Genomic DNA, 12,247 nt, shown 5'->3' with positions numbered 1-12,247 from the left:
GTTTAAAGAGTTTAATCCCAGTATGTCTAAAAAGGGAACTGACATTCAATGACATGCATGAGTTTGTAGAATATCTTAAGCTGGATTGTATTATTGAAGATGAATTATATGAGGAGTTTTGTAGTTCTAATGATGCAATTAAATGTGCTGTCTCTTTAGGTGGTAATGTTAGCCAGAAATGGATACAGATTTTTACAACTTTGAAATCAAATAATGTTAATTTTGAAAACTTAGGTAAGTTGGTTTGTTTTGTTATGAGTATACCAGGAGGTAATGCTCACACTGAGAGAGTATTTTCTCTTATGAATAATAAGTAGACTGATGTAAGGAACAGAAGTAGCACAAACTTAATCAAATTTGAACTACAAGTTGCCATGATTTTTCCTTATCCGTGTAATGACTTCTTTGAATTTCCTAAAATGATGTAAAACTACTGACTGAGGCAAAATATGTATAAGTAATTGTGGTGTGTAAATAAATAGTCTACTTACACACATACTGCTTTGATTTTTGGTGAAATTTTGCCATGCTATTAATCTCCCTTATTTTTTGTCAAGGATATAAGAATCTCCCTTATTTTCGTTTAGAAAAGTTGGTCACCCTAGCATAGATAGTTTGACAATATCTGAGCTCCAGGGCAAAATTTATTGAATTAGGAGCACATATACAACTGAATTAAGACAAATACAAGCAATATAATTCTACCTGTAGAAATGCTCTTGTCTACAAGACTCAAATCTCAGGAATATTGTTGACGGTAGGGAAGTCTATGCAAATCAAGAAGCTATGTTGTTTATTCAATATTCATCTATTTAAAACGTCGCAGCAATTCACAATTCACAAATGTTTGAATTTTGAAATATTGCCACTGTACAGGTCTATCTTACAGAGAGTAGTTCGCAAACCATTCTCTTCTTAACGCGGCCTGCTTCAAATAATTACTGTTGTTAATAATCATTGGTGTTAATGAAAAAGCGTCATCACCAACTAAAACCGCATCTTATAGCATGCTGAGTGCATGCAGTGTGATATGTAAATTCAGTTCTGGCGACAGTGCTTCATGCATTACAACATCTTAATTACTTATCACATAATTAACTCTATTTAGAAGAAACTTTAACAGTTCTGGTGAGATTCTAAGATAATTAAAAGAACTTCTTGGGTCTTCCATTCCAATTATTTCAGCAAGGATGCTGAGCAACCGAGCTAACATCTTTTCTTCATCCAGTCACGAATCCAAACACGTTTCTTATTTTTTTATTATGCAGCGATTCCACGCAACAAACTCCATCACAACTCGTGCGACATACAGCTACCAAAACTTTCATTTCAGACACGACTCAGGAATCCACAAAACGACGAAACTGAAGTATATACTTGTTTCGCCATGTGTACTGTCAAATATGGAACCATTTGTGTGCAACTCATTCCACGCAACAAGTGGCGCAACCCAATATCGTAGTGTAAACTAGGATTAATACAAGCTTGCGGAACTTAAACGAGTACTAAATCCTGCTAAACAGTCTGTCTGGCAAGGATATCATTTGCCTGTGACAAGTTTGTTACTGCATTAGAGAAGCTTAGGGCCGTATGTATAATCTCGGGACAAATACAGTGATACCTAACTGAGGAATAGGCTAACCACGGAATGACTTAGAATGCGTGTCATACGATGCCATTTTATTCCCTCTTTAGTTATTCCTGGAATGTCGTTTCCATCTATTTAAGTTGGCAACTACTGAAGAGCACGCTGGGTACTCGTATTTTTGCGTACATCATTTCATATTTACATAGACGCCTTCTGCAGAAATAGCATGTCTAACATTAGTGATAAGTGTTGCAGATTGCAAAACTATTCGTTTCAGGATACTTCGAGGCTGACTGATATTGTAAATTAGTTTAGAGTGTAGTAAACAACACGCAAACAGCTGCAGCTCCATTCAATGAAAACATTAGTGCAAAACATTTAACGAAGTTTGTAGGGTGCTTATATTGTTATATATACAACGATCTATCTTGAAATTAGTTAAAAGATCTGATACTTGTTGTTTGGCCAGTAAGTGATCTTCCTTGATTTCAAAATAAAATATGCAACACTGTCGGTTCGCAAACTTCTTCACATAGATCGACTGAGCACCTACAACAGACTACACATTGGTGACGCCCCATACGCGGAACGCAAGTTCCAAGTTGTACACAGTGAAATATGCGATTTGGTGAAGCTGTCAACAAACGGACGTCACAGTCAGTTCGATTCAGATGCAACATTTCTAGACACGATAGTAGCTGTATAGTAGATGGTGAATTGTAAGTAGGGACACAGCATTGCAGCAGCTGTAAAATGCCATCTGCCTTGTGAAATAGTTGGTTTCCAGAGTTCCAACAAACTGCGACAACATAGAAAGCATGGAGACTAATGTGACAATTCTGAGAGATGTCACTGGTTAGATTGCTATTGTATTTACAGATTACAATGATTAATTCATTACAGAAGGAATGGGTGTTCTACAGAAAGTACCTAATCTCTTTTTTTACCATTTTGGCTTTTGCAATCATTTCTAGCAACAACATGAGAACGGAGAAAAGGCGAAGTAACTGAAGGTATGACAGCTTCACTGCTTTTTTTCTTTCTTTTCTATGGCCATGTCGGCTTAAAAATGTCGCCACATGGTTAGAGGCGCCATGTCACTGAGTGAGCAGACACTCCCGTCAGAGGTTTGAATCCTCCCTCGGGCATGGGTGTGTGTGTTGTTATTTGCATAGGTTAGTTTAAGTAGTGTGTGAAGTCTAGGAACTGATGACCTCTGCAGTTTGGTCCCTTAAGAACTCACACACATTTGAACATTTTTTAAAACTGTCAGTTTTGTTTTCAGAATAAAAATACCTGTTCTCAAATGTAAGAAAAATATCAGAATTGCAGATGGTGCTGCTTCAAATGTAAATGACAAGAACCAGAGAAGAAAGGAAGAACTTTATCTATTTAAAAAAAAGAGCATCAAGCTCAAAATTATGATCAAAAAAGAAAAATTACAACAAATGATTTCGGAATGAAAATATGTTAATCCATCTCTACATTTACATCTATGTGGGTACTCTGCAAATCAAATTAAAGTGTATGACAGAGGGTTCATCGAACCACCCTCACAATAATTGTCTATTATTCCAATCTCGAACAATGCGCAGAAAAAATGAACATGTATAGTTTTCCTTATAAACTCAGGTTTCCCTCATTTTATTACTGTGATGTTTCTGGCTATGTAGGCTGGAGTCAACAAAATGTTTTCGTATTCGAAGGAGAAAGTTGGTGATTGAAATATCGTGGGAAGATCCCGCTGTAACGAGAAACGCCTTTGTGTTAATGATGTCCACCCCAAATCCTGTATGACGTCCGTGACACACTCCTATTTCTCGATAGTACAAAACGTGGTGTCCTTTTTTGAACTTTCTCGATGTACTCTGTTAATACTACCTGGAAAGGATCCCACATCACGCAGCAGTACTCCAACAGAGAACGAACAAATGAAGCGTAGGCAGTCTCTTTAGTGGATCTAATATACCTTCTAAGTGTTCTGCCGATGAAACACAGCCTTTGATTCGACTTCCCCACAACATATTCTTTGTGTTCTTTCCAATTTAACTTGTTTGCTAGTTGTAATTGCTTGGTATTTAATTGAATTTATGGCCTTTAGATTTGATTGATTTATCGTGTAACTGAAGTTGAATGGACTCCTTTTACCACTCATGTGGGTGACACTTTTCATTATTTAGGGTCAATTGCCAATTTTTGCACCATACAGAAGTGAGATAACGCTATCAAGATAAAATTGCAGAAAACCTCATAGTATTGGAGAACCCTATCAATGTGGAAGATACATGGTTGGTGTTGAGGAATGTAGTGTTACAGAGTGCAAGAGGAGAACTTGCTTGTCATCCAAAATCAGATGTAAACATTGGTTCAATGGAGAATGTCGAGAATCTGTTGGTATGAGATCAGCGAAGAGGATACAGTGGTTAGAAGAAGCAAGGGCAGCCTACTGTGAAGCAAGGCGAAATATGGACAAACTCATGAGAAAGTCATCACGCTCGTTTTTCCAGGCCTCAACTCAAGATTTCCCATAAGTGTCTACCAACAGTGTACATTGGTTTCAACAAATGAGATGTGTGAAGTGGACCTATTTAAAAAAAAAACATTTTGAGAACCTTTTGACTCAAGACGTTCCACTGACCATCACAACTCAGAGCCCTTTTTGGTAGAGTAGAAGTACCTGAACCATCATAGGAAGGAATCAGTGTTGCCCGAAAACTACTCAAGAACAACAAGGCCCCAGGATGTTGTGGTATCACAGCTGAGATGCTTCACTTGAGAGGACAACCACTGATGGATGCATTGGAACGATTAATAACCACCATATGGGCAGCAGAAATAATTCCTGAAGAATGGAAGGGGGCAATTATAAGTCCCATCTTCAAGATGCGTGATGCTACCCAAGTATCGAACTACCAAGGAATTTCACTTCTTGAAACTGGACGCGAAGTCTTTACAACTCCGCTGCTAAACCAAATGAAACCCTGGCAGAAGGAATTGTAGGCACATATCAATGTGGGTTTGTCCCCAGACGATCTAGCATTGACCACATATTTACTCTGAAGCAGCTGATAGAAAAATTCTATGCGTTCAGTCGGGAACTACACCTCATCTTCATCGATTTTCGGCAGCACTGACTGCGTCGCATTATGGAAAACGTTAGAGGAACTTGGCATCCCATCGAAATACATCCTTGTAATTGCAGCTCGCTACTCCCAGTCAACTTCTAAAGTATGGTTTGGCAACCAACTATCACCACCTTTCACTACCCAAAATGAATTGAGACAAGGCGATCCATTGGCGCCAATATTATTCAACTTGGCCTTGGAAAAAGTAAGCCATGACGCTTGACGAACCAGAGAAATGGAGATGATGGGAAGAGACACAATTCTCGCATTTCCTGACAATGTTGTGATCCTTGGCGACACTCTAGAGCAGATGTGTGCTGATACTTCCCGACTCCTTCAAAATGCAAAGGAAATTGGTCTGGAGGTGAACGAGACAAAACTAAATATCTTGGAGTATCACGTCATCGATTTCTCCCTCCTTCCATTGTTGTAGATGGGCATACCTTCGAACGAGTTTAAGAGTTCAAGTACCTGGGCTCAATATTAACCAACAAAAGTGAAGTGACGAAAGAAGTACATAAACCCATAAAAAGTGCTAATCACGTGTTTTTTAGTCTGAACAATCTTTTTAAGTCTCGTCTGATACCTCAGAAGAACAAAGTCCATCTGTACACGATGCTGGTAAGTCCAGTACTTTTATATGGTTGTGAAACTTGGGCGAAGATGCAGTTGAAGATGATGGTATGTCGCTGGTAGTCTGACGGGAGATGTTTAATCATCTGAGTGTGGATGCGATCTGGCCCAGGAGCTGTGTCAGGGCACTGTGCAAGGGTACGGAGGAGATCCCACTCAGTAAATGGAGCGTTATATGGTTCACTGTGGCATGTAGTGAACTAGAGGAGTTTCCCTTCAATTCACCATTTTAGGGTACGAAAGGCAGGGAGGTAATTCTCCAATGCAGATGCCTGAGCATAGTGCTCAACAAAGTGCTAGACAATTGAGATTGCATAGGTAGATAACGCTCCATTGATGGAAATTCCAGGGACACCTGTTGGGGTCTGGTACCCGAACATGCATCTGATACTTGTCCAGGCTTGCGAAGATGACGTATGTGAGCCAGTGGTTGAGATGTACCTCTTGCAACACTCCTGTTTCCATCTTTTTATGAGCTGGCTAATACGGGACGGAGCCATTTAAAAGCTATTAGGTGCTGCAGTGATGGTTGCCGCTTATGTCGCTATAGATTCCACCTATGCTCTTTAATGGCCTCGGCGATTTCTGGCAACCACCAAGGCACTGTCTCTCGCCAGGGGCACCCTGAGGAATGAAGGATCTCGTATTCCGCAGCAGAAATGATCGTTGCCGTTAGTCTAGACCACCACGCCGATATTACCATGTGGGGGAGATCCAATGGTGATGGTAGAGGTGCAAACTCATCTGGGTAGGCATCTGGAGGAATGATGCTGGGAGAGTGACGGGAAGATGGGCAAGTGGTCACTATCACGCAAGTCGTCGTGGATTCTCCACTGGACAGATGGAAGTAGTCCTGGGCTGCAAAGTGATTAATCAGAGGCTGACTAAGTACCTTGAGCCACACTCAAATGTGCGGGGACCCCAGTATTTAAGAGGCGGAGGTCGAGTTGAGACTAAATTCTCTACATCTCTACCTCAGCCAGTAATCATGATGCCACCCCACAAGGGGTTATGGGTGTTAAAAATCTCCCAAAATTAGGAAAGGTTTCGCGATTTAATTAATCAGTGCAGCCAATATGTTCAGGGGTACTTCACCATCTGGAGGAAGAGACACATTGCAGATGGTTATTTCCTGCATGATCCTTATCCTACCAGCTATAGCTTTGAGAGGAGTTTGAAGGGGCACAAGTTCCGAGTTCAGGACATAGGCGCATACTCTACCTGACACGTCATTATATTCACTATGATTTTTGTAATATTCTCTATAGTCGTGAAGGACAGGGGTCCACATGGGTGGGGACGAAGTTTCCTAGAGGGAAATGCAGAAAGCGGGTATAAATGTTAAAAGTTGTCATATCTCAGCTGGGAGATGGAAAGAACTGCCGCAATTCCACTGGAGGATGACGTTGTATGGAGGCTGGGAGAGCGTGAAGAGCCCAGTGAGGCAGTTTATGCCTCAGGGTCACCTGCTGCCACCGATGAAGTACCTGTGCGATCCATATCCATCGGGTCGGATGGATCTGGGTTCACAGGGAACCCCAGAATCTCCACCTCATTATCAGATGCGGAGCTTCTGGGTAACGGTGGTGTGGCGGCCACCTCAATCTCTTTGTTCTCGCAGGTCTTTTTCTTTTTGAATGTTGCATCGGGGCTTAATTAAAAGAAGAAAAAAAGACTAATATTAATGAATAAATGCAATATTTTTAGTAGCTGTGTGATCGGTTATGAAGTCTCGTAACCGGTTGGCCCTGACTAGTATTAGCACGCAATTTGACTGCATAAAATAAAAATAAAGAATGACAAGGAATTTCCATTAACACAGTTGATTAATTAAGTCCCCTGCAACTATAAAAGCTACGAAACAACAAAGCAGAAGTATAACTGTTCTGTGTGTGGTAGTGTGACTCAACGTACATGTATCTGGCTCAGTTCTTTCTCAATGCGACAAAATATTTTAAACACCATTTACAACGAACTAATTGAAAAACCAGAAATACTATAATTGCACATAGAAACCAGTATTACAAGTCTAATAAATGAATACAAGCCAGATGGTTTGTTGATTGTACCTGTGAGCAAGAGGGATTGTCATTGAAGAAAACTGTAGTACCTTTTTACCTCATTATATATTGACGAAAATATTCCATTACAGCAGCATCATAAATCAAAAGCCCATCTCCTTTCTCAAATATATTCTTACAACAGCAACTTCTTCCATCGATACATTACACCAACCGAACAGCGTCTAATCTCTCGCCCAACAGAACAACAACTGCCCTTGACATCCTCTGAACTACTACTGCACCAGTGGAGGCGGCGGAATAATAATCGTTGGCGGAATCTCTGGCGCTGTGGCTCAGTGTAGCCACCTTTCATATGCCCCTCCTCCACGGGCTAGAATTTGGTGATAATTTTGCCAGCATTGGTGGTGAAAATACCACCAAATTCGTCCAAAAAACACAGACAAAAATAAAAGATGATATTAATAAGTAAATATCACACAACTAAATAAATTTTGGCTTTGCACTGACCCTTCAATAACGTAATATATAAAAATACAGTAAGGAATACAAATGCTTACATACATATGAATTTACGTAATAGTTTACACAATTATCACTTCTCAGAGTAGTTAAACAGTTCAATCAATGGCACCAGCAATGACGAATAGGTGCAGATAAGAGTCTCGTAACATTTCATAAACAGTAAATACTCAATAAATCAGTTTTCACAAATATTCACATAAAATCTTTTCAATAGTTCAATAAACAAGTAGCACTCATCAGAGTTCCAACAGTAGCACCCAGCAATGGTGAGAACATGCAGGCAGGAATGAGTGACATCACATCAATAGTAGCAGTTCCAACAGTGGCACCCAGCAATGTTGAACAAGTGCAAGTAACAGTCTATAATATTCATGAGCATTAATTAAACAGTCCATCACATTTCATCAGCAGAAATTAAACAGTCCATCACATTTCATCATCAGAAATTGAACAGTCCAACACATTTCATCAGCAGAAATTGAATAGTCCAACACATTTCATCAGCAGAAATTAAACATTTCTAAGTGGCACTCACCAATGATAATAGGTATAAGCACGAACAACAGTTTGAATTCACACACAATTGCTTTTACAAAATTATTATCAATGCTCTTACACTAAGCATACAAATTATAATAAACACACAAATGATATCAGATAATTATCATATTAACTATTACAAATACACAAATATCAGTAAACCTATAATATTTATGAGTGGCAGTACAAGCCACAACAAATAAGTAAAATAATATTTAGAAGGTAGGTCGGTACTAATCATTTGGGATTGGGAAAGGAAAACACACAAAACACTCACTCATCTTTCATCCACATACTAAGTACTATTGTGTAATTGAATAGTGTTAACTGTGTAAATGCAATTCTGTCAAAATTTGATGTTTAACATGTGTATCAATTAGTAGTGGCAGCAGTGTATAATAGTCAATAGTAGTTAGTCAACGTCATAGTAATCATGTAAAGACCAATGTTTGCAAAGCCACATCAAAATATATGGTTGCTGAACAGCTGTCAGTTTGCCAACATACGCAAATACTTCTTTCCCAAAAAAAGTATATACTGCTTATTGATTTAATGTGTGTGTGTGTGTGTGTGTGTGTGTGTGTGTGTGTGTGTGTGTGTGTGTGTGTGTGTGTGTGTAGACAATCTTCCTTTCACTGGAGTGTTCTAGTCTGCCATCTTCATCCTTCTTGTTCTATATAAACCAACAAAAAAATATGCTCCTCACTTACCTTACCTCTTATCCACCAAAACTCCAATAATCATCAGCATCACATAATCTCAATACTTCAATAATACCTCTTCAATACGTCGATACATATAAACCTTATCACCAATATCATTTCGATTCCATACAACTCTTTCCTCTAGTCAGTCCCCTCGAACAAGTACAGATAAAATCCTAGTGCAAACTTCAATTCATCATCCCATACAATCCGAAGACACAATGTCCACACACAACCCCTGTGTAATCCACCTGAGCCAAATCTTCTACTCATTATGAATTATAAAATACATTTTGGTTATCCTGTCCATCATAAAATAAAAGAAATGCATACATGACCTAACAGCCTTCAGTTGGAATAACTTTCAGTAAGTAGGTGCGAGTATACAGTGTTAATGATCACATAAGAATTTGAATGAATAAATCATAATATTTCACAGTGTGTACACCACTTCAAGAATCATGGAAAAACAGAAGCAACATGTGGAGTATTTCTTTGTGTCAAGTGTCACTTGTTATTTCAATTGCTCACGAAGAATGCAGTGTAATAAATGTCTATGGTCTAAAGCTAGTGTTGGTATTTCATACGGCTTCCATAAAACCTCCAGTTGATATCACTTCGATGAAGTTTCTTGTACCCATGTAGTTCGTAAAATTATAGCAGTTCATTTTCTTATCTTAATTATCTTAAAATGTAAAGCACTGAGCGTAATCAAAACAGGCAATAGCGAGTAAATATACCAGTAGAGTACAGAATGTCAACAAGTGATTGCAGCACAATCCCTATAACGAGGCTCTGCCAAGCGAACAATCTATAATTAATAGTAAAGTGTAAACTAAACTCTATGTTCGTACACAGTATATAAGCACTTCTATATACTAAATTAAAAAGTAGTCATGGCAACAAAACAGAAATGTGTAAATATGCAATCCATACGCAAAGCAGCAAGTATATATCTTACATAATAAATAAGTCATTAGCACCATATCAGCACAAGCAAATAAATGTTCATATATAACCTTAATAAGTAAACATGAAGGCGCAAGCACGTAAATCACATAGTATAATTTACATACATAGCCATATCTGCACAACTAATCAGATAACAAATAAATAGGCACAGCAGGCATATAATGAAAACTATGACATCAGTGGGAAAGCATAGCAGCCAAGCGATCCATAATACACACAAGTAACAACCCTGTTCATTAATAAAACATTGTCAAAATCAGCAAATGTACGCAAGCATGTCGCTTCACAAGTAAATTCATAGAGCATAAAATTTAACACAAAGTATAAATCACGTAATTGCGAGCAGCAAATTACGTATAAAGTACATATCTAAGTAGAAATATGTTACCTGAAAAATAAACTCAATTAATAGTTACCTTTTTAGTTTATTACTTTCTTCCTCGAAATTACATTCTTCCTGAAATTTTCTCGATAGCAAGTCTTCTTAATGTAGTACTTAAAGATTTTATACAACTGTATCCTGGAAAAACTGAACGTTAATAACATGGCGCAGTATCCCTGTGTTCTCTGTGTGTTTACGTGTAACTGTTAATTTTCTCAAAAGTATGTCATTCCACAAAAATTTTAACGTTCGATATATGTTGTATTCCCTTACAGCGCCGTGATTTAAGAGTTTCTACTTCAACAGTGTTATCATGAATAATTTTGCGAACTCTATATGGACCGTTATAAAGCAGAACAAATTTGCGACACAAGCCTTTTCCTCTGTGAGACAAATGACGAGACTTAATAAACACTTTTTGACCAACTGACAAAGTTTTTAAACGACCAAGATTTTTACATGGTTTCTATCTTCTAGCTGCTGCAGATCTTCGACCACAGATATTAGTATCTATGGTCGAAGCTGCAGATGCAATATTTTGTAGAGCCAGGTTGACAACTTCAGAATGCCGCAGTTTCCGTGTAGGTGGAAAAGGAACAATTTCAGAAATACGAATTGTCGGTGCTTTATTTTTTAATATAAATATGGGCAGTAAAGAAGTTGAATCACTAGAGAGTTCGTTCAGAATGTTTTGAAAAATATGAAGATACCGATCCCACGTTCTGTGATTATGATGACAATAAAGACGACACAATTTATTAATTTCCTTCATCCACCTCTCTGATGCGTTAGATTGAGGCTGAAAAAGTGAAATGAAAATTTGTTTAATCTTACGACGCCGTAGAGTATGAGGCCAAATTTTAGAGCAAAACTGTGATCCATTATCTGATATAACTTTACCAACATGACCCACTTCCGTAAGAAAATATTTGATGAAAGCATTAGGTACTGAACGAGCTGTTGTTTTGCGTAAAGGTGTAAAACACACATATTTTGATGTCAATTCCACTACTACCATAATGTACGCAAAACCACTAGTAGAACGAACCACTGGACCCAACAAATCGACTGCAGCCATCTCCTTTAATCTCGCTGGAATGATAGGAAACAACGGTGCTCTGTGAGCCTTTAATCTCGCTGGAATGATAGGAAACAACGGTGCTCTGTTAGAAATAGTTGGCGGCTTAGCCTTTTGACATAATTTGCATTTAGTAAGAACAACCCGAATACGTTTTTCCATATTACTGAAGTACAATTTTCTCGTAATTTATGAAAGCATTTTCTGGGAACAAAGTGTGCATAGCTGAAATGTGTATACCAATTCAATTTATTAGCCCACTCATCAGGAATGCAAACTAACTAAGCAGTTGTCAAGCGATTTTCGTTTAAAAAGAATACCATTACAAAGTAAATAATATTGTCTAATCGCTACGCTTTCCTTTCTCCTCCACTTCTCCTTAATGTCCTTCCAGATTGGATCCTTGTTTTGCTCCTTAGCGATGTCCTGGAGCGAAGACAAAAAATTTTCAAACGCAACACCTTGAATATACATCAAACAATAATTTTTTTCTTTGCAGTCTTCCTCAGCACTTTGTTTCAAACCCATAGGTGCACAGGATAAAGCATCAGCAATGATATTAGAAGAACCCTGGATGTAAACAATACTAAATTCAAATTCCTGTATATACAGTGCCAATCGTGATAATCTTCCATGTGTTAATTTTGTTGACATAAGAAATTCCAGAGCTCGATGATCG

Source organism: Schistocerca americana, chromosome 9 (genome assembly GCF_021461395.2).
Source record: "Schistocerca americana isolate TAMUIC-IGC-003095 chromosome 9, iqSchAmer2.1, whole genome shotgun sequence".
Taxonomy (NCBI): Eukaryota; Metazoa; Arthropoda; class Insecta; order Orthoptera; family Acrididae; genus Schistocerca; species Schistocerca americana.
Note: the sequence above shows the minus strand (reverse complement) of the source record.